Consider the following 27,204-nt stretch of genomic DNA (forward strand, 5'->3'; position numbering starts at 1 on the left):
GTACGATTCAGAAATGAATACATGTAATTTAAAACTCTCTTCAGTGATATATTGATGGGAGATAGGTTTCTAGTATTTGAGGTATGTATCTGATCCATGATTCCTGAAGAAATGAAATTTATGAAAATTGTGACTGCTTCAGTGTTACTGGCTGCTGCTACACTGCTGGGCTGCTGCTGCAGTCATGTAAATGTCATTTTCAATATTCCCTGACAGTTTCCCAGACAGTCTCATAATCCATCATTCATTCCCTCACTCAGCCACAGTTACTTCTTGTCTGCTGGGAAGGGAAGGGAAGGTAAAGGAAAGGAAGGGAAGGGAAGGGAAGGGAAGGGAAGGGAAGGGAAGGGGAGATTTCTGATGCTTCCTGTCTGATTCACACAAGGAAACTCAATAGGGAAACTGGCAGGAAGTTAGAAGTCGCTCCTGCTCCCACTGCCTTTTTGCTTTCATCCTCTGATCATTCTGTTTATCTGTTTAAGTAAGGAAATATCTCTGAAATAATGACCCAAAGCAGAGGTTTCTAGTCCTTCCTATGATACTACTCTACTGCTGTAAAATTCTACACTGAAATCAGTTTATCCATTATTTCTGTAATCCCATGTAGACCATTTTAGATTTATACATTTAGTACAAAAATCTGGAAAAGATTAAAAAGATAGCCAATAATTGATTCAGTTTTTCATTTTAAAAAGAGCAGGTCTTTACAAATGTCTGGTAGGTAACAGAAACAAATAAACAAAAACATGCATATATGACCGTTTCTAATTTATATAGCAGGAAGTGCAGGAACAGTGTATTTGCGGTTATTTGGATTGACTTATTTGAATAATTTACATTTAAATTAATCTTATATTTATTTAATTGCATACTTAATTATGACATATTCTCAATGATCTATTCTTTTCAGTGATAATGAGCTTTTTTTTTATTCTTGATTTTATTTAAAAAGAAAGGGAAGAGAAGGGAGATGATAGAAATTCCAACATGAATTTGTAAGAACGATCCATTATTTTCAGTTAGTTCTGTTTTATTTTCAGCACTTTTTAAGGAGCAAGGAAGATTTGTTGGGCAAAGAAGTAATTGAAGAATCTGGAGATTCTTTAGCCCACAGAAGAGATCTTTAATTCACCTATTAGGTATGGTGGCCCATCAGACGGCAATTCTGGACATAGCCAAAAATACTAATAGAACCAGAACTGTTTATTTTCTTCTTCCTGGTGTCTGTGTCAGTTTATGCCTGGCTTTGCATCTACAAAGATTGTGTTTTTAGACAATATCTTTATTTTACCAAGTTCTAGTATTTCCCCACTACCATTTTCTCAGTGTTTCATCTTTGCCTCCAAGAGATTATATATAGGATTAACATTTTCACATACACTAGGAGGGAAAACATTAAAATATACCTCATCTTGTTTCAGTCCTTAAACTTTTTTTTTTTTTTTTTTTTGGCAGTATGCTGCCACAGGACATAACTTCATTTCAAATAAGCATTTTATCCTGGATCAATTCCCTCATCCTTGAACTAGACTTCAAACTAAGTTTTGGTTAACAGTGCCAAATAGAAAACAAGCATGGCTTCTTGATTGGTTTTGGCTCAAGCAGTTGAGTAAAGAGGGGGGGAAAGTGAGACTGCTGATCTGTAAAAGATATTCTATGCTATGAAGAAAAGAAAGAAAAAGAACCATTTCCAAGGAGTAGTGAAGAAAATGGAGAATGCTGTGGAAGGCAATAGGTACCTCTAAACTAGACGGAGAATCTTCTCTTAGCAACCACTGTATAATGTTTTTTAGGGTACCACCTGTGTTTTAGGTTACCACTTCATAAAAAGGCCCTCTGTTACTTTGAAATATGTGTGTGTGTGTGTGTGTGTGTGTGTGTGTGTGTGTGTGTGTGTATACTGTGTTTCCCCGAAAATAAGACTCTGTCTTATATTTTTTTGAACCCTGAAATAAGCGCTTGGCCTTATTGACATGCGCACAAAAGCCCAATTGGACTTATTATCAGGGGATGTCTTATTTTTGGGGAAACAGGGTATGTATGTGTATATATACATATATAGTGTGTGTGTGTGTGTGTGTGTGTGTGTGTACGCATACATTACACACACACACACACACACACACACACACACACACACACATCGGGTGGGTTCTACTTACCTTTACTATCGGTTCGCAACAGGACCGCGCTCGCGCACTCACTGCGTTCGCTGCGCTTCGCATGCACAGAAGCTTCCTGACGACATCCAGGTCACTGGGTGGAGCCTCCCACCAGTTTTACTACCGGTTCTTGCAAACCGGTCTGAACTGGAGGCAACCCACCATTGATATACATAAACACAACATACACACACATACACACAAATACATAAATACATACATATATACATACCTAATATATATCAAAGTATCAGAAGGTTTTGAAGTATTAGCACTGGGAACATTCTCCTCTGAAAAATCCTGATTCTTCACTGCAAACTGGTTTCTAAGATATGTAGCATAATGAAAGCAGTATCCCATTATATGACAGACTCTGCTAGTTTTTAAGAAACCTGTTAAAACCTGGCTTTTCCTCCTGACATCAGGGGCATTTTGAGCAGAGAACCCTTTTGGTTATTCTAGTATGGTGCTTGGAAACCATTTTTATATATTTTATTTATATATTAGTGTTATACGGTACAGTTTTGCGGGGGTATTGGTTTTTTACATATGTGTGTAGTTACAGTATATACCATCCAGAGTTGCACTGTTTGGGTTATGCAGCCTTTTAAATGTAGTAGATTGATACATTTATTCATTACATATGATATAAGATTGGAAACTTTGCTAATATCATTTTTCCCCCATACAGACAAATTGTGCAAGAGCCTTGATGGTACAGTGGTTAATGAACCCTGTTATTAACACAGCTGCCTGAAATTTCTGCTGGTTCGAATCTCTCCAAGGCTCAAGGTTGACTCTGCCTTCCATCCTTTCTAAGGTAGGTGAAATGAGGACCCAGTTTGTGGGGGCAATAAGCTGACTTTGTATAAAAAATATACAAAAGAATGAAGGCTATTGCTTAACGCATTGTAAGCCGCCCTGAGTCTCCGGAGAAGGGCGGCATATAAATCAAATTAAAAAAAAAAACAAAAAAAAACCTTACCTGTAATTATCAAGAGAAAGAATTGTCTATTCATGTAATAAATTCAGTAAATAAATAATTAAATAAATAATATGAAATTAATGTGGAATCATTAGGACTTCAGAATAAAATGAGTTAACTTATTCTAAAAATTACTGTGTGCAGTTTTAAGATGTGTTGTTCAAAAGGAATCAAAAGAAGAAAAGTTCCAAGGTATCCTTTATATTAAAGATAAAGAGCTCCTACTAGCCTGAAAGAAGATACAACATTTGCTGTATTGAATCTTGCTTTTTGAAGTTTGTTTCAATCAAATCTCCTTTAAGGTACAAAGCAACTTAATGCTTAGAAGCGCACAGGTACAACGTCTTCTAACTGTTGCACTTTTAAAAGACTTCAAAATTTGGAATCTGTCAGCATCATATGACACATAGTTTATATGTAAATCTGTTCCACCAAATGTATTATGACTGCTTTCCTAGTAAGATGTTTCTAAATATATATACAGTGGGATTTACCGTGGAAGTTTGCCTTAATCATTTCTAAAACAGGATTCTTCCTGAACGAAGAATTGTTGATCGAGATGGGTTGAGTGAGATGGAAAGCTCTTCCTGATGGATCATATAACTCTGCAGAACCTTTTTAAAAAATTGAAATAAAAAATATTTCTTTACTTGGTGCCTAACTGCAGCTTCCCAACGGAATAGATGGGCTTCCATTTTTTCTAAGAACTTATTTGTTCCCTTTCTTAACAGTGTATCCACAAATCAGGACTGCAACTTTGAGAAATAAAGAGGCTAGATCAGGGGTGAAATGCTCCCGGTTCGGACCGGATCACCCAATCCGGTAGCGATGGCGGCAGGTGGATCGGAGAACCGGTAGCAAAAATCCCTGCCCCCCCCCAATGTCCAGCTGAACCGCGCGATCATCAGAGCCTTTTTTTTTTTTTACTTTTAAAAGCATTTTTTCTTTGGCCGAAAAAATGCTTTTAAAAGTAAAAAAAAAAAGGCTCTGATGATTGCGTGGCTCAGCTGGGATCATCAGAGCCTTTTAAAAGCATTTTAATTTTAAAAATGCTTTTAAAAGTAAAAAAAAAAAGTTGGTCACGCCCACCCAGTCACATTACCCCCACCACCACCAAGCAACACCCACAGAACCAGTAGTAACAAATTTTACATTTCACCACTGGGCTAGATATAGTTGCATGGAACACACCAGTTTGTGAAATGTTGAAAAGAAAAAAAGAGTTTTGACTACTGTCTTTTAGAAGGACTTATCCTTGTATCTTAACCTAACTCTAAGTCTAAAGAAGACATGTCTCAGTTTTCTTCTGTCACATATTTTTTTACTTTTTAGTGCAGATATAAACCCAGAGTATTCCACTAACCCATTCTTAGCTCTTTCTTGTTCCTCTGCTTGGGAATGGCTGAAAAATACTAAGTGCTTTTAAGGTCAACCCACATATATTATTCTTCAACAATAGTTAAATAAATGCCTGCAGAATATTCCCTCCAAGCCCTCTTGCTTTATTTACATAAGCAAACACAAGAAGGCAGCTGCCACATAGATACCCCTCCAAAAAAGGACCACATGCCAAGCACTTACTTTAGAAATATGAAAGCAAACATAATGTTATCATCACTAAACAGACATCTGCTCAAACACTTTCCAACAATCTCTGCTGCGTTTCATATGTTGTGTTTACTATATGCCTCTCTCTGCGAAAACAAAGTGGAACGGTGACCTACGCAGAATTACAATTAAGGAAATGACTGATGAGTGAGATTAGAAATAATTGATTTTCCAAATACGGGGCACAAAAGGTACAAACTCCTACCTTTCCTTTTTTCCCTTCAATGGGGGAAAGTCAGATGTTAATGTTCAGTATGTAGCCCACTGCTGTGCATCTTTCTGTCTGATGTATTAGCATAAGGGATGGATTGAATCTGATTGTAGGTTTACCTATGTGTTGAAAGACCTTATGCTTATTCCTACCCTTTGTCACCGTTGGCCTTTAGATCAAGGATAAGAATTTCCAGGTTAATACTACTACTGCTAATGCTGCTACATGAAGTTTGCTGAAAACATTTCCCAGATCAGTAGGCCAATGGCTGAACTGAAGCCATTTCAGTTCAATTATTGGATTTTTTTAAATCAGCACAATGCTTTTTTATCCCCCCCCCCCCCAATTTTAGAAAACCAGTCAGGAATATTGTTATTGAACTCAAATTAGGAAATCAATACATGTCATCCTGCTGAGATATCACTGCTCATGACCCTCTGATTGGGCTCACCGATGCTGATTTTGGCTCATGTATCCATTCCTCTGGCTGTGTGTTTACAGCATTTGGCTGCAGTAGCTGAGCCCAAGACTCAAATACAATCTTATTTCATGATGTTCTAGGAACTGTTAACACTGGGTGATTACTTAGATTCAGCTGTTGCCACTAGATAAACTCATGACAAAGGTAGAGAAGGTTAGGCTATGAGTGCAGGAGAATGCTCCCTAAGATGTTTTCTGAATCTTGTCTTTATTTGACCTAGTTCTAAAATTGCTAAAGTTCATTTGTACTTTATCATGCATGAATATGATTTAGAAACTTTGTTTTCTGTTGTTTCCGGTAATGTTTATTATTTATTTATTTATTAGTCCAATTTATATGCCGCCCTTCTCCGTAGACTCAGGGTGGCTTACAATGCATTATAGCAATAGCCTGCATACTTTTTTGTACATACAATCCTTGCTGTTAACCAAATGGTAAAGATGCCAAGAAAAGAAGGGATTGGAAAATGTGGACAGTAAAATCTATGGTAGTTTAGTATTCTCCTGGGATAAGATGAGACAAGAGGACTTTAACTAAGTATGAGGGAAGAGAAGTAATGTGGCCCTGGTAGACAGAAATCCCCTGAGTTTACAGACCATCTCCTGTTCAAGTAGAACCAGACCCATTGATTCTCATGGCCTTCAGACTGATACCTTCACTTGGGAATGAAGGGGGCATGACAGGATTCACCCTTCCAAAGGAAAATACACAAAACAGTAGGGAGAGGAGAGGGAGAGGGAGAGGGAGAGAGAAAAAAAAACCTATCCCCCAAAGTGGTAAATTCACCACTTATTGGTTGAGGATGATAGCATATAAGAATTGCTGAAGGAACCCTTCATCTCAGGTATTTTCTGTTTTACCATATCTTTGCAAAAAGGTGTGGTGTATGGGTGTGTACACACACACACTGAAAATACCATGCTTCAGAAATTGAGGAATTTGGAACTTCTGGGTGGATAGTTTTGTGGAGGAAAAAATATTTCCATTCCTTTCAATCCACACCAAGTGGGAAGGATGTTGGACGCTTATGTGAACCAGCTGGCAGCAGTTTCAAACTATTTGTTGTTGTTCATATGAATGTAAGTATGAAACAAGGACCGTATAATTCTTCATAAATAAACAGAGGCCTGCTAGTCTTTCCTTGGGATTGCCGGGTCCTTTTATTCCTACTTCTAACCACAGACGTGTGTGGAGTTTGCCAAATTGTGAATATAATATGATCTGAAAGTTTCAACCTAAAGGAACCTCTTTCTTCTTTCTTGGCCACAATGATAAACAGCACTTTGGCCAAATTGTGACATGTTGGGCATGGCACATGATTTCATTTCAAAATAAAACAATACCAAAGCAAGTTGAAAATTCTGACATTGACAAGCATAGGTAAATATGACATCTGGCTTTAGATGTGATACGGATGCAAGTTCTGACAGTCAATGACAGATCAAAGGCAAATTTGGAAGGATGTAGAATTCTTGGAATTTTATTACTGCATATAAGGCATTTACTTTAGTTCCATATACTGTACATTATAAGAGCAGTGGACTCTTAAAATGCCCCAGCCTGACTATATATCACTGGAGTTCTGGATTTTTAAAGGGAAATGAAGCTACATACTGGTGAAGGTGCATATTGCAAGGCAGAAAAAAGCAGATTTATAGTATATTCAGAGCAATAATTAACAGGATTCCATAACGGAAAAGCTAATAAGAAATTGAAATCAAATTGGATGGATGTTCCTATAAAAAAAGAAGAATGTTAAAACAACAATTCCAAAAAAAGATAACTGGAATGCACAGAAACCTTGAGTGAAGTTATATAACTTTTAAAAAAAGATATAGGAGGGAGAAAAAGGGACAGTTCACGAAGGAAAAATAGGCAACCAATGTAGAGATGTGTAGAGTGTAGACAGTGCAGAGATAACGTCTACAAATCTGGTGCCAGGAGAATGTACTAATGTAGTAAGAGATACTAACAAAAGGAACAAAAACAGTTTATGAGATCTGTTCCAAATTAGAAAGGAATTGCTATATACCGGTAGGTTGCTTGTTGAAAATAGTAAAATACTAATAGATAAACCCACTCCAATTCTACTCCCACCACCAAGACTAGGCCCGGGGGGTCATGAGCCACTGTAAAGAAAAGCAACAAGCAAGACAGAAGCCTGAGATTGATAGAAACATGTTTACTTTGAATGAGTTCAAATCTCCATAGCCAGCTAAACTGCATCCTCCAGTGCTGAATGAGCTGATTCTGTCTGAAAAAAAAATAGGGATTATCTTTGAGACATTCTGAAAAAGGTAAATTGCCAAATGATTCCAGACAAGTGTCCCTATTTTCCTAAAGAAGAAAAAGTGGTCTCCAAAGGAATCAGGGAGTGATTCATATATCACATATCACTGGAAGTATGCAGTGGAGTACCCCAGGGCTCTGTTTTAATCCCAGTGCTAAATTCAACAGTGAAAAAAAGCAAGGTTCTACATTTAGGGAAGAAAAACAAAATGCACAGGTACAGTATATGTGGTACGTTGCTCAATAGTAGTAACTGTGAAAGAGATCTTGGAGTCCTAGTGGACAACCATTTAGATATGAACCAGCAATATGCAGCAGCTGCCAAAAAAGCCAACACAGTTCTGGGCTGCATAAACAGAGGGATAGAATCAAGATCACGTGAAGTGTTAATACCATTTTATAATGCCTTGATAAGGCCACGCTTGGAATATTGCATTCAGTTTTGGTCGCTACAATGTAAAAAAGATGTTGAGACTCTAAAAAGAGTGCAGAGAAGAGCAACAAAGATGATTAGGGGACTGGAGGCTAAAACATATGAAGAACGGTTGCAGGAACTGAGTATGTCTAGTTTGATGAAGAGATGGTCTAGGGGAGACATGATAGCAGTCCAATATCTCAGGGGTTGCCACAAAGAAGAGGGAGTCAAACTATTCTTCAAAGCACCTGAGGGTAGAACAAGAAGCAATGTGTGGAAACTAATCAAGGAGAGAAGCAATTTAGAACTAAGGAAAATTTTCTTGACAGTTAGAACAATTAATAAGCGGAACAACTTGCCTGCAGAAGTTGTGAATGCTCCAACACTGGAAATTTTTAAGAAGATGTTGGATAACCATTTGTCTGAAGTGGTGTAGGCTTTCCTGCCCAGGCAGGGGATTGGACTAGAAGACCTCCAAGGTCCCTTCCAACTCTGTTATTCTATTCTATTCTATATGCGAAACCATGATTTTTTAAAAATATGATTTGTTGACTAAGCACCTTATCAAATCAGCACCACCCTAAACTAGTAGGCACAGATTGTGCATCATAATGACTGAGTTCAGTGCTACGCTTACCAGTTGAAGAACTCTAAAATGAAAAATATCTTGTCATAAAATGACACAAATGTCACAATTTGAATAACATGCTATTAGATTATGTTATTGAATCACATTTTGCTGCCTTTCTAAGTAATTATTTCTAGAATTCATGAGCAACATTTAATTTAAATTAATATTGAAGGACCTGTAAAATTTAAATTTGTTACAACGACACTGTAGAGATAATGTTGTGCACAATAATGTTGTGCAAGTTTTCTGCTTGTTATAAAGGTAAAGGTAAAGCTTCCCCACACAATATGTGCTAGTCATTTCCGACTCTAGGGGGCGGTGCTCATCTCCGTTTCAAAGCCGAAGAGCCAGCGCTGTCCGAAGATGTCTCCGTGGTCATATGGCCAGCATGACTGAACGCCAAAGGCGCACAGAACGCTGTTACCTTCCCACCAAAGGTAGTCCCTATTTTTCTACTTGCATTTTTTACATGCTTTCGAACTGCTAGGTTGGCAGAAGTTGGGAGCGCACCCCATTACGCGGCACTAGGGATTTGAACCACTGAACTCCTGACCTTTCGATCGACAAGCTCAGCATCTTAGCCACTGGGTCACCACATCCCAATTTATAGTCTACGAGTATCTAAAAAGATCAAATTTCAGATAGTTATTTTTAAGTAAACTGAACAAATTTTCATAACTAACTCAGCATTATTGGAACAGGCCAGCATATCACTTTGTGAAATAAATAAAGGCGCTTGATTTTAATAATACTTCTCATGAGTAACTTGAACAGTTAATGTATTTTTAAAAAGGACATGTTTTGAATTGAAACTTGTAAGAAACTGGATGGTAATTCATACAAGTGGCAGGGCAAATTAAAGTTTTGGGGGTTTTTTTGTTTTTTGTTTTGCAATTATGATCCACTCCTCCCATGGCCAAATAACACTTTTGAAAACAATACTGAAAAAATATTATAGTTACATTCTAAATAAGGAACAGTTCCTTGAAATATGAAACAGATACCAGGCTCAAACTATTAAGGTCATGGGATCATAATATCATTGGGGTGGAAGGGACTTTGGAGATCTTCTGTGCTAATCCCCTCCCCCAAAGTAAGAGAACTTATACCACCCCAAACAAATGGATGTCCAATCTTTTCTTGACAACTCCAGTAATGAAGCACCCACAACTACAGATGACTTCCTTGGAATCAAAGTTTGCATTGTTTAGGTATTCCTACTATAAATTTGAAATTAAATTACACAATGCAAACTTTGATTCCAAGGAAATTAAGTTTTCAGAACATATATATTGCTTATACTTCATGGAAGGTAACATTATATAATCTTGTTATAGCTCTGATTATTAAAATATATAGTCTAATATATTGATATATAAGTCTAAGTGCCATTGTTATATTCCTAAACAGGAAATTTCTTAGGCATTTGTGAAGCAATACATGTCATACAGAAATGCAGGGAGAATCGAGAAAGAAGTGGTCTTTTCTTCTTTTTATATGCTTCATTCTCTTTTTTAAATAGATTGTGGAATTGCCTGAATAATTTCCTAGAGAAATTAGTGAAACTCACTTGTTCTCATTGTTTGGGGCCGCCAATTTGGCTCCTGGACGAATATCAGAAAAGAAAAGAGCCTTTGTTGACAGATCTGTCATTCATATAATCTACATGCATACAAAAACTGCTCTGAAGTTAAAATCGTTATGTTTTCAATGGCCACAACTGCTTGGCCAGTTGATTAAAGAAGAATAAGAACTGTAAATAAACAATCTCTAAAAAGTTGTTGTTAGAATTTGTGACACCTAAAATGAGACCACTGCAAGCTGGCAGTGATGTATAGAGATTTTGTCTTTATTCACTGAGTTTATTCATGTATATGTATTTATTTCAGCATTTATAATTGATCAGTTCCTGAATTTATTTCTCTTTAGAGTTTATCTTCTTCAAATGAGACTGTTAAATAAGGTTGTTAAACTACAGTTAGTAATAGAATCAACGCTTGTTAGATCTGTAAAGTTCCCAAGACAAAATACATCAAATGTCACGATTTAAGCATGGAAAGCCAAAGAGACTGCACACTGTTGGAGAGCTGATTATAAAATGAAAACATAAATACATCCTCAGCCATGTACCTGTTGAATAAGTCATCTCAGTCCATTAAATAGTTGTAAAGAGATCTCCTGGTGTCCTACTTTCCAGGTCTCTTCTGCTCCTATTATCTACATTAAAAGGTCCCAGCCAGAATAACCAAAGGCATATTCTGTTTGAGTCTATTCCTGCTAATTTCCCAGTATAGCTTCCAGTAGTTCTGCAAAATGCAGTTCCTTTAGCCAGAAATGGAGATAGATTATATAAATTATTATATAATCTTAATAATCTATAGATTATTAAATCTTCTGCCTCTTTTATATCTTGCCTCTTTCTCATCTATCTGTCTGTTTCTTCTTGGGCCAGCTTTTAGCCCATATTTTTTGCCAATGAAAAGCTTTTGATCTTTGCTAATGTTTCATAAATCAAGATTATACCATATTTTTTTACTAACTGCCTTGAGTAGTGTGTACAAGTTAAAATAGTTGATGTAAGTGCAGGGGGGGGGAATCAGCACCACGGGAAGACTAAGAATGCTAATTTAAACCATTTTTGTTTTTTTGTTTTTTCCAATGTAACTTCTTTGAATTCAATGAGCTGTATAACACCTCAGTGCTATAGAATCTGGAACTAAGCTTCATTGAGATCAGTGGGCTTTATTTTTGATGAGACAGGCATAGAATTGCATTATAATGTTGCTTACCTTTATTTTGCATTTAACCACACTGTTATTCCTCATTAAACCTTGCAACGATCCCCTGGGAAGGGAAGGGTGATGTTAACACTATTCAATTTCTTCTTCTTATTATTTTTAATAAATAGAGAGTTCCTGTGTCTTTTCAATAGGTATTTTTTTTTTCCTGGTAGAGTTTGATCTTTCATAAATATGGGTGAGAATAACTTCTGGATATTAGCCTGCAGCATTGGAGTATGAAATTTTGAATTCTATGGGTCACTGTTTTTGCAGAGGCCAGATGTGAATCGAAGGCAATGACTGTTTTATTGTTGTTTTCTTAAGAAACAGAGAAAGGTTTGTTTTTCTACTTGTCAACTAATTCCTTTTTTGCAAATTGTGGGGAAAAGAAACTGGTAGCCAACATGTTGCTTAGAAATGAAATTTGCCACTTTAATAGAGAAAACTAAAAAAGAATCTAAACATTCTGGTCTGCAGCTAATAAAACATACAGCATTTTGGACCCAAATTGAGCTGAGAAAAATGTAAAAAAGCGGCCTCAAAAAATTAGCTTCATACTAATTTGAATATTAACATTATGATTAACATTTGTAACTGTTTATCAGGCTGATTTTTACTTGTTTAAACCAGGGACCTCCCATCACTTTAGGCGGTGGGAACAATTGGACTGTTGAGAACAGATTGTGACACACAAATAAAATGGCTACTAGAGTGGCTTGCCCATTCCATCACCCCCAAAATTAGTCTCTAGCGTTACAACTAATTACAAAAACTCCACCTGACCCTGCTTATTTTTTTCCAAACAAGTGAGAATATTTCGAAAGGATACACTAGCTGCAAGAAAGCTTGTGCCACTTTTGCAGCCTAGAGACATTCTTCATCATTCTTACAGATGATGAAGTAGGTGGGTCTGATCTTTTCCAATGTCCCATTTTTAAAAATTAATTATTTTTAAATATTAAAAAAAATTAAGCAGGACAGGGAGGCCTGGGTGAAGCAGGGCAGTTAGGAAGGTATCTATCGTATTATACATTTTGCTTGGGTCTACTTGCATGATCTTATTAATATAATGATGAATGGAATGATGAGAGTATTTCAGAGTTCAGAATTCACAAAATTAATACACACACACACATACACACCTTTTTTTGTGAATAGATTTCATTGGTAGTTACTTTCTATAAGTTGGAAAACTATCTATCTAGCTCACTGTTGCAAGTACAAGAGATGCTTGTACTTTTAATTTGGTCTTTGAGTGCGACGTCAGAGTTATACTCCAAAGTGAGAAGTGTGAGTAAGAAGAGAGGATTCCACCTTACTAATCTTCTCCGTCATCTGAGATTTTAGTAATTAATTCATGTGGGATTAAGTGTATTTTTGCAACTACAATGAGTTGAAATTTGCTCTTTGAACAAAACCCTGGATCTAAGATTCTCAGGAAGGTGTAATCCATTTTAGAATCATGGTTAATACCAAAATAGACAGTCAGATCTAACATATATGAAAAAAATCCCGGCCCAGCTTTACAAGTATATCATTTGCTTCCATGAAGATGCTTGCCATTCAGCAGCCATTTGTTGCAGACTGCTACATACTTTAGAATTTTAAAAAATGTAAAAAAAAAAAAAAAGTAAAGAGTAAAGAGTAAAAAAAAAAATTACTATCTAGACACCTCAATCTTGCAGAAAATATAGGCTGGCAAATTCCCCACCCCTTCTTTGCATCTCTGTTGAAAGTCTCTTCCACCTGAAAGCAATTTTACAAGAGATTGATTAGAAACCCTCAATTGACAATATGTTGGAATTGGTTACCAACATAATGGAGGGCAGTACATCAGAGCCACCAGGTCTGGAGTGAACAATCTGTTTTGCACTGCTATAGCTGGATGGTGTAACAAAAGTTACATAAGCAATCTAGCATCTTCAAATGGAATATTGTCTTTTCTAAGATTTCTAAAGATTTCTTCACCCAAAAACGCAGTCTTGTGATCTTCTGGGGCTGCATAATGGGGGTTTGCAGTACTGAATTAAAATCGAAGGCTTGGGTGTTCTTGGTCTTGATGAAGATCAGTATTGCTTACTGTAACTTGCAGGTTTCTCTAAGTTCTTCCTAGAGATGATATCAATGGGTTCATCTGCCTTCAGAGCAGGTGTTCTACAATGGATCCATAAGATCTCCTCTGGTACTAGGTAGAAAGTAATAAAAGAATAGCTTTCAACCAGAGATGGGTTTCAGCAGGTTCTGACCAGTTCTGGAGAACTGGTAGTGGAAATTTTGAGTAGTTCGGAGAACCGGTAGTAAAAATTCTGACTGGCTCCGCCCCCATCTATTCTCTGCCTACCAAATCCCAGCTGATTGGAAGGAAATGGAGATTTTGCAGTAATCTTCCCCTGGAGTGGGGTGAGAATGGAGATTTTACAGTATCCTTCCCCTGCCATGCCCACCAAGCCATGCCATGCCATGCCACGCCCACCAACCCACACCCACAGAACCGGTAGTAAATTTTGAAACCCACCACTGGTTTCAACAGTAAAACAATGTATACTTTTAGGGATGTAGAATCAACTATCCATCCATCCATCCATCCAACCAACCAACCATCAACAACCAAATCTATATTACACTTAGAAGCTAAGCTGTTCTTAAAAATACAGTGTTATACAGTTGCAGTTATGTTCCTTGGTATCAAAAGAAAAAGTGATCAGTTGAAAGCACCAGCTAAGCAGTTTCTCTTTACTGAAATTAGTAAATTTCAGGAAATAGGCTGGCTCTGCATTATGGATTTTTTAATATTGAATATGATTCCTCTTTACTGAAATTAGTAAATTTCAGGAAATAGGCTTATTGGTCCTCGTTCTGCATTATGGATTTTTTAATATCGAATATGATACCTGAGCATATCTATGAAAATGGGGTGCCAAATCCAAATTTAATTTATGCAGGAACACCACAGTTTAAGATCACAGAGCCTAAGCAAAAGAATTATATACAATTTACAAAGCCAGTTTGGTGGAGTGGTTAAAGGGTTGGCTTAGAAACCAGGAGACTGTGAGTTCTAGTCCCACCTTAGCCATGAAAACATCTGGGTGACTGGCCAGTCACTGTCAGCCCCACTCTCAGCCTCACTTCACAAAGATGTTGTGGGGAAAATAGAAGGAGGAAGGAGTATTATGTATGTTCATTGCTTTGAGTTATTTATAAAAATAATAAGAGAAGGATAGAAAAAAAATCTAATTAAAACTGTGATCATTTATATATTCATAGACTTTGGGAGTTACAAATAAATGTGGGGGAATTAGAAATGAGGAGATAAGAACTTTGGATTGCTAATGTGGCCATTTTAAAATTAATTACGGTTAAGTCACTCAGAGGCATTAGGCTTGAGGTTAAATGTCTCATTATTAGCTAAGAGAAAGACTTCAAGTGTCCTTTTTATTTTCATATGACATTTAGCTATCAATGATATGATTGTTTCCGCCGCTGGTTCTTCTTCTGTCACAGGCAGTTTGCGGTGCCAAGTGCTGGATGGGCAAAGAGGCTACCTATTTAATTGGGGCAAAGCTGCATTGAGTTGCAGGGAGTTTGGCAAAGAACATTAGACTGTTTTGTTTCAGCCCAGTTTAAGTAACCACACTGAATGTGAAGTGGTTTGATGATACCACTTACGTTATCCTTAAGACTATCCCGCCTCCTCCCCCCTGGCTGTTTTCAGATATTTGCAAACTGTCTCTCTGGATATGCTGAGGCAGAAGTTTCCCTAAGTACTGAATGTATTTAGTTTCCATAAGTACTAAGTACTGGATGACTCCAAAGAATATTATTGTACAGTTGTTTGGGGACATGGACAAGATTTCTTTCAAGGATCCTCCTTGCTCTGTTAAACATATCTTTCAAGATCAGGCCATGATCCATCTAGTCCAGCATCCATTACTTCAAAGGACTTGTTGTTCCTGGTGGCAGAAAGGGGCAGTGGCCTAGGAAGAAGATGGGTTGATGGCATTACCAAACTGAAGAATGGAGTTAGGTTGGTTACTGGACCAGTGGTCATTTTGTCCACTGGTCCAGTAGTGGGTTTCAATTTTGGCCAATACCGGTTCACTTGTGGGCAGGCATGGGCTTGCACACATGTGCAACGCTTCTGCACACGTGCAATGCTTCTGCGCATGCGTAATGCTTCTGTGCATGTGCAGAGACATCCAGGTAGGTGGGCGGAGCCTCCCACCACCACTACTGGTTCGCCTGATCAGGAGTGAACCAGTATCAACCCACCACTGCACTGCTCCAATGTGCAGTGTTTCTTTTGCCAGGAAGAAAATTAGCTTAGTTTATGGAAGAGGAAATGGGAAGGGAATCCATCTTGTCTTCCATCTGTGCCAGAAAGTTCCGTTGGTTCACTCCAGTGGTGGAATTCAATTTTTTTTACTACTGGTTCTGTGGGCATGGCTTGGTGGGCGTGGCAGGGGAAGGACACTGCAAAATCCCCATATCCACCCCACTCCAGGGGAAGGATACTGCACAATCTCCATTCCCTCCCTACACCTGGGGGAAGGATATTGCAAAATCTCCATTCCCACCCCACTCCAGGGGTAGGATACTGCAAAATTTCCAATCCCTCCCTACTCTTGGGGGAAGGATATTGCAAAATCTCCATTCCCACCTCACTCTGGGACCAGCCACAGGTGGTATTTGTCGGTTCTCCAAACTACTCAAAATTTCCGCTACCAGTTCTCCAGAACCTGTCAGAACCTGCTGAATTTCACCCCTGGTTCATTCTATTATAACTCATTCCCTTCTATTCATTCTCATTGCTGTATCTCCATATCTGATATACAGAGATATACCGCCTCTTCAATAAGTATAAATTTATAAACTTTGCTCTGGAAAAAATATTAATGGATTTTTTTGGTTTAAATAGTTGCTTTTATTCACTTAAATCAAATGATCACCTTCCTATCATCTAGAAGCATTCCCTGCTAACCTCATCTAGTAACAAAACTTCCCCCCCACCAAATTTCTCCAGACAGTTATTAATTCTTGAACTTGTCATTAAACTGTTTCCTTATATAATCAGCTGCTTGAAGTCACAGAGTATATTTTATGGGGTGGGGGGTTGCAGTAACTTTGCATTTGATTTTGATGTTAGTACATGATGCTAGTCGCAAGCAACTAATGAGGTACAATTTTGAAAGCATCAGATAAAGAAATATATCAACCTTCTTCATTCCAGAGAGCTTAGAAATTAGGGAAGGAATGTGATCTGGAAAATATTAAAGCAACCTAGGCACTTGATTTTAAATAACAGTGAAAATATTTTTCTTTTCTTTTCATCATAGCTCTTAACCCCATACATGTGCTCTTATCCTTGGAAATAAACCACATAACACTGGATATGACTCATTTTTTATTTCTCAAAAATGTCTCAGTGATGCCGCTAATTTGCTCATTAAATTTGTAAAACTGTAATGATAAGAAAAGAGGCATCTATACTGGCGTGCTGCCACTAAGATGGGCAGCCAAGCAAACCAGGTGCTAATAAGGTTGCCAGTGTACCTTATCAGGAGGAGCAGCAGAGAACATGGGGCACATTAAGGATGAAGAGGTTATTGGTTTTGCTATAAGAAATCTACACAGCTTCTTTCCAGAAAGAATGGGGGAATATCACTATTTTTTTCAATCTTACCTTCAAAGTAAAATATAGAATGTAAGATACATATTAAAAGAAGCAACTTGGAACATGAAATGAGAGGTTTTATGGTCACAGGATGTAATGGAATGTGTAAATGACCTTGGGGATAGAAGGGAAGAGATGCTGTCTAGGAAACAATTAGACACGAGAGCCAAGCAGCCCAAAGCTCGGAAAAGAACAGCTGGAGCTAGCAAATACTATATTACGAAAAGGCAGCAAATGCACATAAGCAAGAAGGCAAGAACTGCAGAGGGAGATTTAGTGTGGCTTTATACAAAGTTTTTATTTTTTTTAAAAAAAATTTATTTTATTCAGAAAATTAAAATACATTTTTTTTTAAAAAAAGATTAAAAAAAACTAGACAAAAACATTAAAAAATGTGAGTTAAAAGGACAAAAAAAGAAAAACACCTATTATCCCCCCTAGTTGAACACTGACAAATATATCAACAATACTAACTTTCCCCCTTGCTATACAAATTTTTTAATTCAGTGAGCTCTTCCCAGAAACTGGACTAAAAATGTATTGGCCCTTTCCCAGTAACTAAGCAAATCAATCAAGTAACATTTCATTTGCAGTTGCCAACATCAATTAAAATTCATCCTACATTGCATTGGACATTGCTTGTGAAAGAGCCCTTCCCCCCACCACATTCAATGTTAACAGACAGCATCCCCCCTTCCATTCTAGTAGATGGGGAGGAAGAGTATGATGTGGAAGCATTGATAGACTCAAGACTCAGAAGGAAGTGGATCAAATACTTAATGCGCTGAAAAAGCTTACCAGACACTGAAGGATCATGGGAGGCAACCAGAGGTCCGGTTCGGCCGAGCCGGTAGTGGTGACGATATGACGTCACCGAACCGGTTCTCCCCCCCCACACCCCCACTTATTCTTACCTTTTATTTGGTCCCACCCCCAATCTATTGCTGCCTCCTGAGTCCCAGCTGATGACTAGAGGGAAAAAAACTGTTTAAACTCTTGCCGCGGGGCTTCAAAGGGCAGGCCTACAGCTGATCAGTGTTAAAAGCAAACAAATGAGTCGGGTCATAAGTGTGAGGACCTTCCAGAAATGACTGACCAGCTAGCCACGCCCACCTAGTCACATGACCTCCAAGCCAAACCCACAAAATAAGCCACGCCCACAGAACCGGTAGTAAAAAAAATTAGAACCCACCCCTGGAGGCAGCACAGATGTCACACACTATAATTGGTACGTTGTTTTACAACCAGTACCCCAACAAACCCCATACTAGGAAACTAGTGGCCTTGCAAGAACCGAGCACCAATTGGGATAAACAGGAGGTGCTCTTCTATGAGATGGAGGGACTTTCACATCAGGAGTGGGTTCTATTTACCTTTACTACCGGTTCACAATGGGATTGCGCGTGTGCATGCGCAGATCACTGATGCTGACATCCGGGGCAGTGGGCGGGGCCTCCTGCCAGTTTTACTACCAGTTCTTGCAAACCGGTCCGAACTGGGGGCAACCCAACACTGCTTCACATATACCAAGACATTAAATAAGGGGAAGTGGACCAGCTCCTTCCACATCAGGCATATAAAACACGGAGAGGAAGACCAGCAGATTCTTGAGGGAGGGGTGGCAGCCATCTCAAATGGAGTAGATGAATTATATAGGGTACCTTGTCTGCTCACAGGGAGTTGCGGGGGAAAAGAGGGAAGTGGCACCACTACATTTCTTTCTCACAGCTCACAACCTAGTTTCCCCGGGAACTGGAGAGGGGAGGAGGATGAGTCTGAAGGGGCGGGTGATGTAATGAAAATCACCTTGAGGAAAGAAGGGAAGAGATGCTGCCTAGAAAGCAATTAGGCAGGAACCTCCAGTGGCTTAATGATCAGAGAAAGAAACTTAGGAAGGACCTGCCCTAATGGATCAAGCAGTTAAACGTGGGGGAAGAAAGTTTGTGGCTTCAGTTCTGCAAGATTTTGTTAATGAGCCTTACAATAAAATAAAACTGGTTCATCTATTCTTGTTTCCTGTCTGGTTTACCTGGAAGGCAGGGAATATAACATTTCCCTGATCATAAAATTTTAACTGATCTTAACTAAAGATCTTAACTAAAATTTTAATACAAGCCTTAGTTTGTAGGTTACTATTTACAACACAAGCACAAAGAGCTCAAGGAATTTTAAAACCTTGCATTTTGTCCTTGTGCCAGCAAAGCACAAGGACAAAAGAGCCTTGGTAGCACAGTGGACATAATGCACTGTTATTAACACCTGCTGCTTGCAATTACTGCAAGTTCAAATCCCACCAGGCTCAAGGCTGACTCAGCCTTCCATCCTTTCAAAGGTAGGTAAAATGAGGACCCAGATTGTGGGGGCAATAAGCTGACTTTGTATAAATATACAAAAGTATGAAGGCTATTGCTTAACGCATTGTAAGCCACCCTGAGTCTCCGGAGAAGGGCGGCATATAAATTAAAGCAAAAAAAAAAAAAATTGTCATTGCCAACTCCACGCCAGAGTGGGTTGCTACTGGTTCACCCTGGATCGGGCAAACCGGTAGTAGCGGTGGTGGGAGGCTCCGCCTACCCGCCCGGACGTCTCTATGCATGCGAGCGTGCCCACGAGTGAACCGGTAGCGGCTGAAATTGAAACCCACTACTGCTTCATGCCTATACTTTTATGTATTGCAGAGGTGTTCGTAGGTGAGGCCAATCAGATTCTCTCTTCCTGATTATTTTATGACTTTCCCGATTATTTTACGACCTTTTTTTGCCATAGTTTTTAAGTGAATTACTGCAATTAAGTTAGTAACATGGTTGTTAAGTGAATTCTCCATTGACTTTGCTTGTCAGAAGGTCACAAAAGGTGATCACATGATCTGGGGACACGGCAACTGTCATAAGTGCATGCCTGTTGCCAAGCATTCAACTTTGAGCATGGGGTGGATAGTGCAACGGTCGTAAGTCATAAGTAAGTAAAAAGTAAGTAAAAAAGTCCTAAGTCACTTTTTGTCAATGCTGTTGTAACTTCGAACAGTCACTAAATGAATTGTTGTAAGTTGAGGACTACCTATAGTGGCAAATAGAATAAAAACTGCTTAGAATGCTGACCCACCAGGTATACTTTATGCTTGTATATTTGTTACCTAGGAGAAGTGTTACTGATGGAGCTGGACAAGATGTTGCAATAGTAGCAATTGAAAATGTCAAATGATGGGAGATAATCAGTAGGGGAGTCCTGAAACCAAAATGCGTAGCAATGAAGAAAGGTCATAAATTGTACTATGCTGTGCTCCTAACATAAAATAAAAATATTATTTTTTCAAATTGAAACATTCTTTGCATATTTTATTTCCAATATTTTGTTTCCTGCTTAACAGCAAATATCATCTGGGCAATTTCCTGTAAAAGACAAACTGCGCTGTAACAAGTTAAAGATTGAGACATCTTGACAGTTTCTTCCAAAGCTGGTACCTGAATTGAATGTTTTGTCCCAAAAAAACCTGAATCGGTGCATAACACCCAATACCTTTGTTTTGGAGAAATGTATAGAAATGTTTTCCTTGCCTTCTCTTCAACAGTCTATGTTTCAAAAAAAACAAAAACAAAAAATATTCCCTAAATACTGCAGCCTGGTTTAATGAACCAATTTGATGTGGCTACTTCAAATCAAAACCAGGAGTGCTTTTCCTTCATACGTACCATGTAATGTGCCTTGAATACCAGCGATTCAGAACTATCCAAACAAATCAGTTTCTTTAACAGATGTTAACTTTTTCCCTCTGTCTCCTTTCCTGAACTCAATATGGTGGGTGGGATATGGATCACCTGATCTGCTAAGAAACTGTTGTTGAAGGTTCTGCTTGAAAGAAAAGCATGCCTAAAGGTCATTGAAAACACGGATGACTTTTTTTCCTCCTGAAATTCAAAAGTGTTATGTATTTCTTATCACACATTTCTTGGCACAAATATGGCACCCAATGAGAAACTCAACTGAACTTATTTTTCACCACAAAATGTCTCTGTGTCTGTATGTTTTCAGTGGTGGGTTTCAAAATTTTTTGCTACCGGTTTGGTGGCCGTGGCTCGGTGGGGGGGCATGTGACTGAGTGGGCATGGCCAAGTTGATGTCACTCACGCCCACGCCCACTCAGTCACATGACCCCCCCACCTAGTCACACCCACAGCAAAAGGTAGGGAAATTTTTGGAATTTCCACCTTTCTAACCCTGCCCTCCCTTCACCAGTCGTCCCCATTTCCCCTCCTTTAGTGGCCCCGGCCCTAGCCCCGCTTCCTCCACCACCACCGCCTCTTTGTTCGGGCTGCTTACCTTCCACGGCGGCTGGTCCAGAATCCGGAAGTCAAGCTGACTGGAGTTTTTGGCGGCCCCCAGTCAGCTGCCGCAGCCACAAAGCAGCTCTCAAAGAGGTGGCTGGCGGCAGGCTACTGAAAAATACCGGAGGTTGCGAAAAAAACTGCTGCTGTTTCCACCATGTTCTTCGCGCATGCACATCCCATGGGACTTGCAAGGCAATGGGATCAGTGATGGGTTGCCCCTGGTTCGGACTGGTCCGCAAGAACTGGTAGTAAAACTGGCGGGAGGCCCCACCCCAGATGTCATCATCAGCGGTCTGCGCATGACCAGAGGCTTCTGTGCATGCGCAGAAGCAAGGCGAGCGCGTGAGCAAGGCGAGCGCACGCACACGATCCCGTTGCAAACCGGTAGTAAAAGTAAGTAGAACCCACCCCTGAATGGGATGTGCATGCGTGAAGAACATGGCGATGAATATGATGGGTGGGGCGAACGAGCAGCAACCAGGGGACTGATTCGGAAGCATGGCCAGCTGGCCAACGCTACCAGTTTGGCCAAATTTCTGCCACCGGTTCATGCAAACTGGTGTGAACTGGCTGATACCATCTCTGATGTATGTGTATGTATATATTATATGCATATGTATATATAAGGTGACCAGACGTCCCACTTTTGGCGGGACAGTCCCGCTTTTGAGCAATTTGTCCCGCGTCCCGCGGCGTTTCAAAAAAGTCCCGATTTTTCTTGAGCCCCAGCTGATGGCTAGAAGAAAAAAAAACTGTTTAAACTCTTGCCCGGGGCTTCAAAGGGCCGCCCTACAGGCAATCAGTGTAAAGCAGTTTTTTTTTCCCCTAGCTAAGCTTCAGAAACAAAACCGAAACCAGGGTCTTTGGTGCAGCGTGACAAAATGAGGCAGAGAGAGATTTATTTTTATTTTTATTTTTCCTCCCCAAAAAAGGTAGGTGAAAAACTGCAAAAAATGGGAAATTTAGGAGGAGAGTTCAAGATTTTAAAACACAAAGGAAAAAAAGCTGTATTTAACTAGGGAATTGTAATAATTGAGATACTATTAATTGTATATTGTGTTGAAAGCAGAAATGGTTAAGTTGTGGTTCGGAGGAATATATGGGAGAAATTATTTGGTTTATTATTATTGGTAAATATAATTAATTGATTTGTAAGAAATTGGATTGCATGGAAATAATTGGAATATTCATGTTCATATTGATTAATATACAAAAAAGATAGTTTTATAACTAATTGATTTATATTAAAATGTTGAATTTGTATTAAACAACTGTATTACATAATTACATAATTAAACAATGTGAGGATGGATATAAAAATAGATGACAATGGGAAGGGGTATAATATAGAATAGAAGGGAAAAATTGAATTTGATTAAGATTAGAGATGAGGATGAAGGGTAATATTGGTTTTTTTAAAAAATAGATGAGGAATAAATATGGCAAAAAGGAAATATAGAAATTGTAAATTTAATTGAAATGACTAAACGCTGTTTAAATTTGTGAACCAGCCAAATATTCTGTTCAAAGAAAATACATTGTATGTTTGTATGTGTGTTTCTAATTATTGCTATTTATTCATATTTGTTCTCTTTTATTCTTTAAAGTTTAACAATTCATTCTTTATCTTAATATCTTTATATTTGCTTGGGGTTGGCTTTCTTCCCTTTCATCTTTTTTATTGTACAGCAATCTTTCTCCTCAAACCTACCACCTCTCTCTTTTCTTTCCTTCTTACTTTCTCTTCCCCCCACCCTCTTTTTCTCCTCCCTACTTCCTCTTTCTTTCTCCTTCTCCTCCTCTCTTCCTCCCTCTCTTACCCTCACTCCTACTCTAATTTCCATTCCTTCATCCCTCTCTATTGCTGTAATCCTTTAATGCATATGGACTACTCAGAGGGCTGAAAAAGTTATTTTTGACTGGTCCTAACACTTTTGACCAGTCCTCGAACTTATGACTGTCCTCACATTTTACATTTTTGCCCTATCTTGTCATCATGGTGAAGAGAAGCAGTTGTGAAATGAGTGACATGGTTGTTAAGAATGCTGCACGGGCATAAATGTGAGGATGGTCATAAGTGTGAGGACCAGTCAAAAGTGCGAGGACCTGTCAGAAATGACTTTTTTCAGCTCTCTGGTTAGTCCTTTTGTGCATATGGACTACTCAGAGGGCTGAAAAAGTTATTTTTGACTGGTCCTCACACTTTTGACCAGTCCTCGAACTTACGACTGTCCTCACATTTTACATTTTTGCCCTATCTTGTCACCTTGTTGAAGAGAAGCAGTTGTGAAATGAGTGACATGGTTGTTAAGAATGCTGCACGGGCATAAATGTGAGGATGGTCATAAGTGTGAGGACCAGTCAAAAGTGTGAGGACCTGTCAGAAATGACTTTTCAGCCCTCTGAGTAGTCCCTATACACATAGCCATGGCCACCCGGTCACATGACCAGGTAGCCACGCCCACCCAGTCACATGGCCTCCAAGCCACGCCCACACAATAAGCCATGCCCACAATGGTGTCCTTCTTACCAATGTTAAAATCTGTTCACCTTACCCTATAGACATAGCCATGGCCACCCGGTCACATGACCAGCTAGCCACGCCCACCCAGTCACATGACCAGCTAGCCACGCCCACAAAATAAGCCACGCCCACAATGTCCCTCTTTACCAATGTTAAAATCTGGTCACCTTATGTATATATGTCATATATGTATGTATGCACACACACACACACATACACAATATTTTTGAAACCCAACTTTATACATATTAATTTGACTATAAAGTCAATGTGACTCTCACCTATGTATATATAAATATATGAATGCCATTTTTCACTTTCATAGGACAATGAATGTATGGTATATTGAGATTAATAGTTTTTTCTACTAGCTATGGTTGTTCGTATGGAAAAAGACCTGATATATACAGCCCCAATGTTGTTTTTCCAAAAGGCAATTGGACTTTCTTAGTTTTTTGTTTTATTTTGTTGTTGTTGTTTTTTTGTAAATGTTCCGCTTCTCATCCAAGAATCTTCATTTCCTAAAAATTGAATTTCTGCTATTGAGACTCTTTCTGCGGTATGTTGAGTATCTTATCTGATCTAGTTTTATTTATCTTTCTTTCACCAGATTCTCTTACTACAAGTTGATCCTTGGGTATGGGTACCACAGTTGTTTCTATAACAGATGTCCTGGAAGCCATTTGCAATAGGACCACTACAGAGCACCCAAACAAAATGTACACAAACACTTGGTGGTGCCTTCTATTGCATTCCTACTTTAAAGAGATCGTTTTGTCAGGACACTCCAGCAAATAAAACTATTTTTTGTATGCCATATACACACACACCTATATCTATATCATTTATATCTATATCTATATATCTATATATATCTATATCTGTATCTGTCTATCTATATATCTGTATCTGTATCTGTATCTGTATCTGTATCTGTATCTGTATCTGTATCTGTATCTCTATCTCTATCTCTATCTATCTCTATCTCTATCTCTATCTCTATCTCTATCTCTATCTCTATCTCTATCTCTATCTATCTCTATCTCTATCTCTATCTCTATCTCTATTTCTATCTCTATCTCTATCTCTATCTCTATCTCTATATTATCTATATCTATCTGTCTGTCTGTCTGTCTGTCTGTCTGTCTGTCTGTCTGTCTGTCTGTCTATCTATCTATCTATCTATCTATCTATCTATCTATCTATCTATCTATCTATCTATCTCGTGATGGTGAACCTATGGCACGCGTGGCAGAGGTGGCACACAGAGCCTTCTCTGTGGGCACTGTGGGCTCTGTGGGCACCAGCTGGCCGGCACATGCGCCCCAGCCAGCTGGTCTTCGGTTTCCGGCGCTCAGGCATGCACGTGTGCATGCGTGCGCACACATATTTTCTGGTTTGGCCACTCAGTGTTGAAAAGGTTATTGTCTGTCTTCTTGTCTATTAAGAGGCAGCTCAATAGATGCTCTATTAAGAAAGAGAGAAACAATGCTTTTGAACCAGAATTTTGTTCTCGTGTGAGAGAATCTGATTTCGTGGGGACATAGTGGGTCTTTGTGTTAATGTGTGTTTTCATGAGACAGATGGATGGATGATGGATGATAGAGATGACGGCTAGCTGTAAGCATGCTTTCAGGATAATTGATATGCATGTGAGTGAATTGATGCAAATGCGAATATAAGAGAGAAAGGAAGGGATGGATGGAGGGAGGGAGGGAGGGAGGGAGGGAGGGAGGGAGGAAGGAAGGAAGGAAGGAAGGGAGGGAGGGAGTGAGTCTGGATGGGAAAGAGGAGTGAATAAAGTAGAAAGACAGATAGAAGAAGAGAAAAAATACCCTGTTTTCCCGAAAATAAGGCATCCCCTGATAATAAGCCCAATCGGGCTTTTGAGCGCAAGTGCCAAAATAAGCCTCCCCTGAAAATAAGCCCTCCCCAAAAATATTTAAATGCAGAGCTGGTAATCAGATAAGATGGCAAGAAGAGCCCCATCTTGCTCCACCTGCCCCAAAATAATAAGACCTCCCTGAAAATAAGGCCAAGTGCTTATTTCGGGGTTCAAAAAAATATAAGACAGGGTCTTATTTTTGGGGAAACATGGTAGTATCTCCTGAAATATCAAATTGCACATATTATATTTTCATTGCTCATATGTATTTTATTATAAATTCTCTCATACACATAGAGTGTTTTAAAATACAATATCTACAATTCATTTTTCCCCATTCTATTTCCATATATATTTCCATTGATATGATCTGTAACGTGACCATATTAAAACATTTTAAAATCAGGGTGAGAAATAATTGGAGCATGTCAAATCTGTTTCAAAATTCAAGCACCTTAGACTTTTTCAGCCAGGCGGGATGATTTCATTTGAGCTGGCATCAAATTTGGAAGCTTTAACTTAATTAAACTTTATGGGCCACAAAGGTGGAATCTTCAAGGAATCCACCCACCTCAGCTTGAGCAACAGATAAAGCAGGAGATGAGGAAATCCTATGATACTGTTTTTCCTCTTGTTAAAAATCCACCTACTAAAATCTATGGGAGGAGAAAAGTATCAACCTCAGCCTGATACTGCCAGAATGGGGCATAATCCTGAAGCCACACAGTTAAAAGGAATTGTTTGTGTGGGTGCGTTACCACCTTTTCCACCTAAGCCTTGAAGGTACAGCCTCCGAAACTTCCATCATCACCTACTTTGCATGCTAAAAAATATAGTAAAGTTTAAAAAACATCAGAATCCTACATATCCATCGATCTGTTTTTGGAAATGTCTATACATTTAGACGGTAAATCCACGACATGTCTTAAGCTCAATTATGCAACTTTTACTAATTATTTTAACTTTTTTTTTAAAGGAAGGAATTTTGCCTGATATCTTTAGCATAAAGGTAATAAATCTCTTTTCAAAGATAGATAAGATACATCTCTGAGCAGTTTCAGTCCTAACTTTCTTAAGACAGGAAGAATAGCAGAATGATAGCAGTGTTCCAATATCTCAGGGGCTGCCACAAAGAAGAGGGAGTCAAGCTATTCTCCAAAGCACCTGAGAGTAGGACAAGAAGCAACTAGTGGAAACTAATCAAGGAGAGAAACAACTTAGAACTAAGGAGGAATTT

This window comes from Pituophis catenifer, unplaced genomic scaffold, assembly GCF_029215685.1.
Source record: "Pituophis catenifer annectens isolate HBS135680 unplaced genomic scaffold, rPitCat1.0.hap2 SCAF_3, whole genome shotgun sequence".
NCBI lineage: Eukaryota > Metazoa > Chordata > Lepidosauria > Squamata > Colubridae > Pituophis > Pituophis catenifer.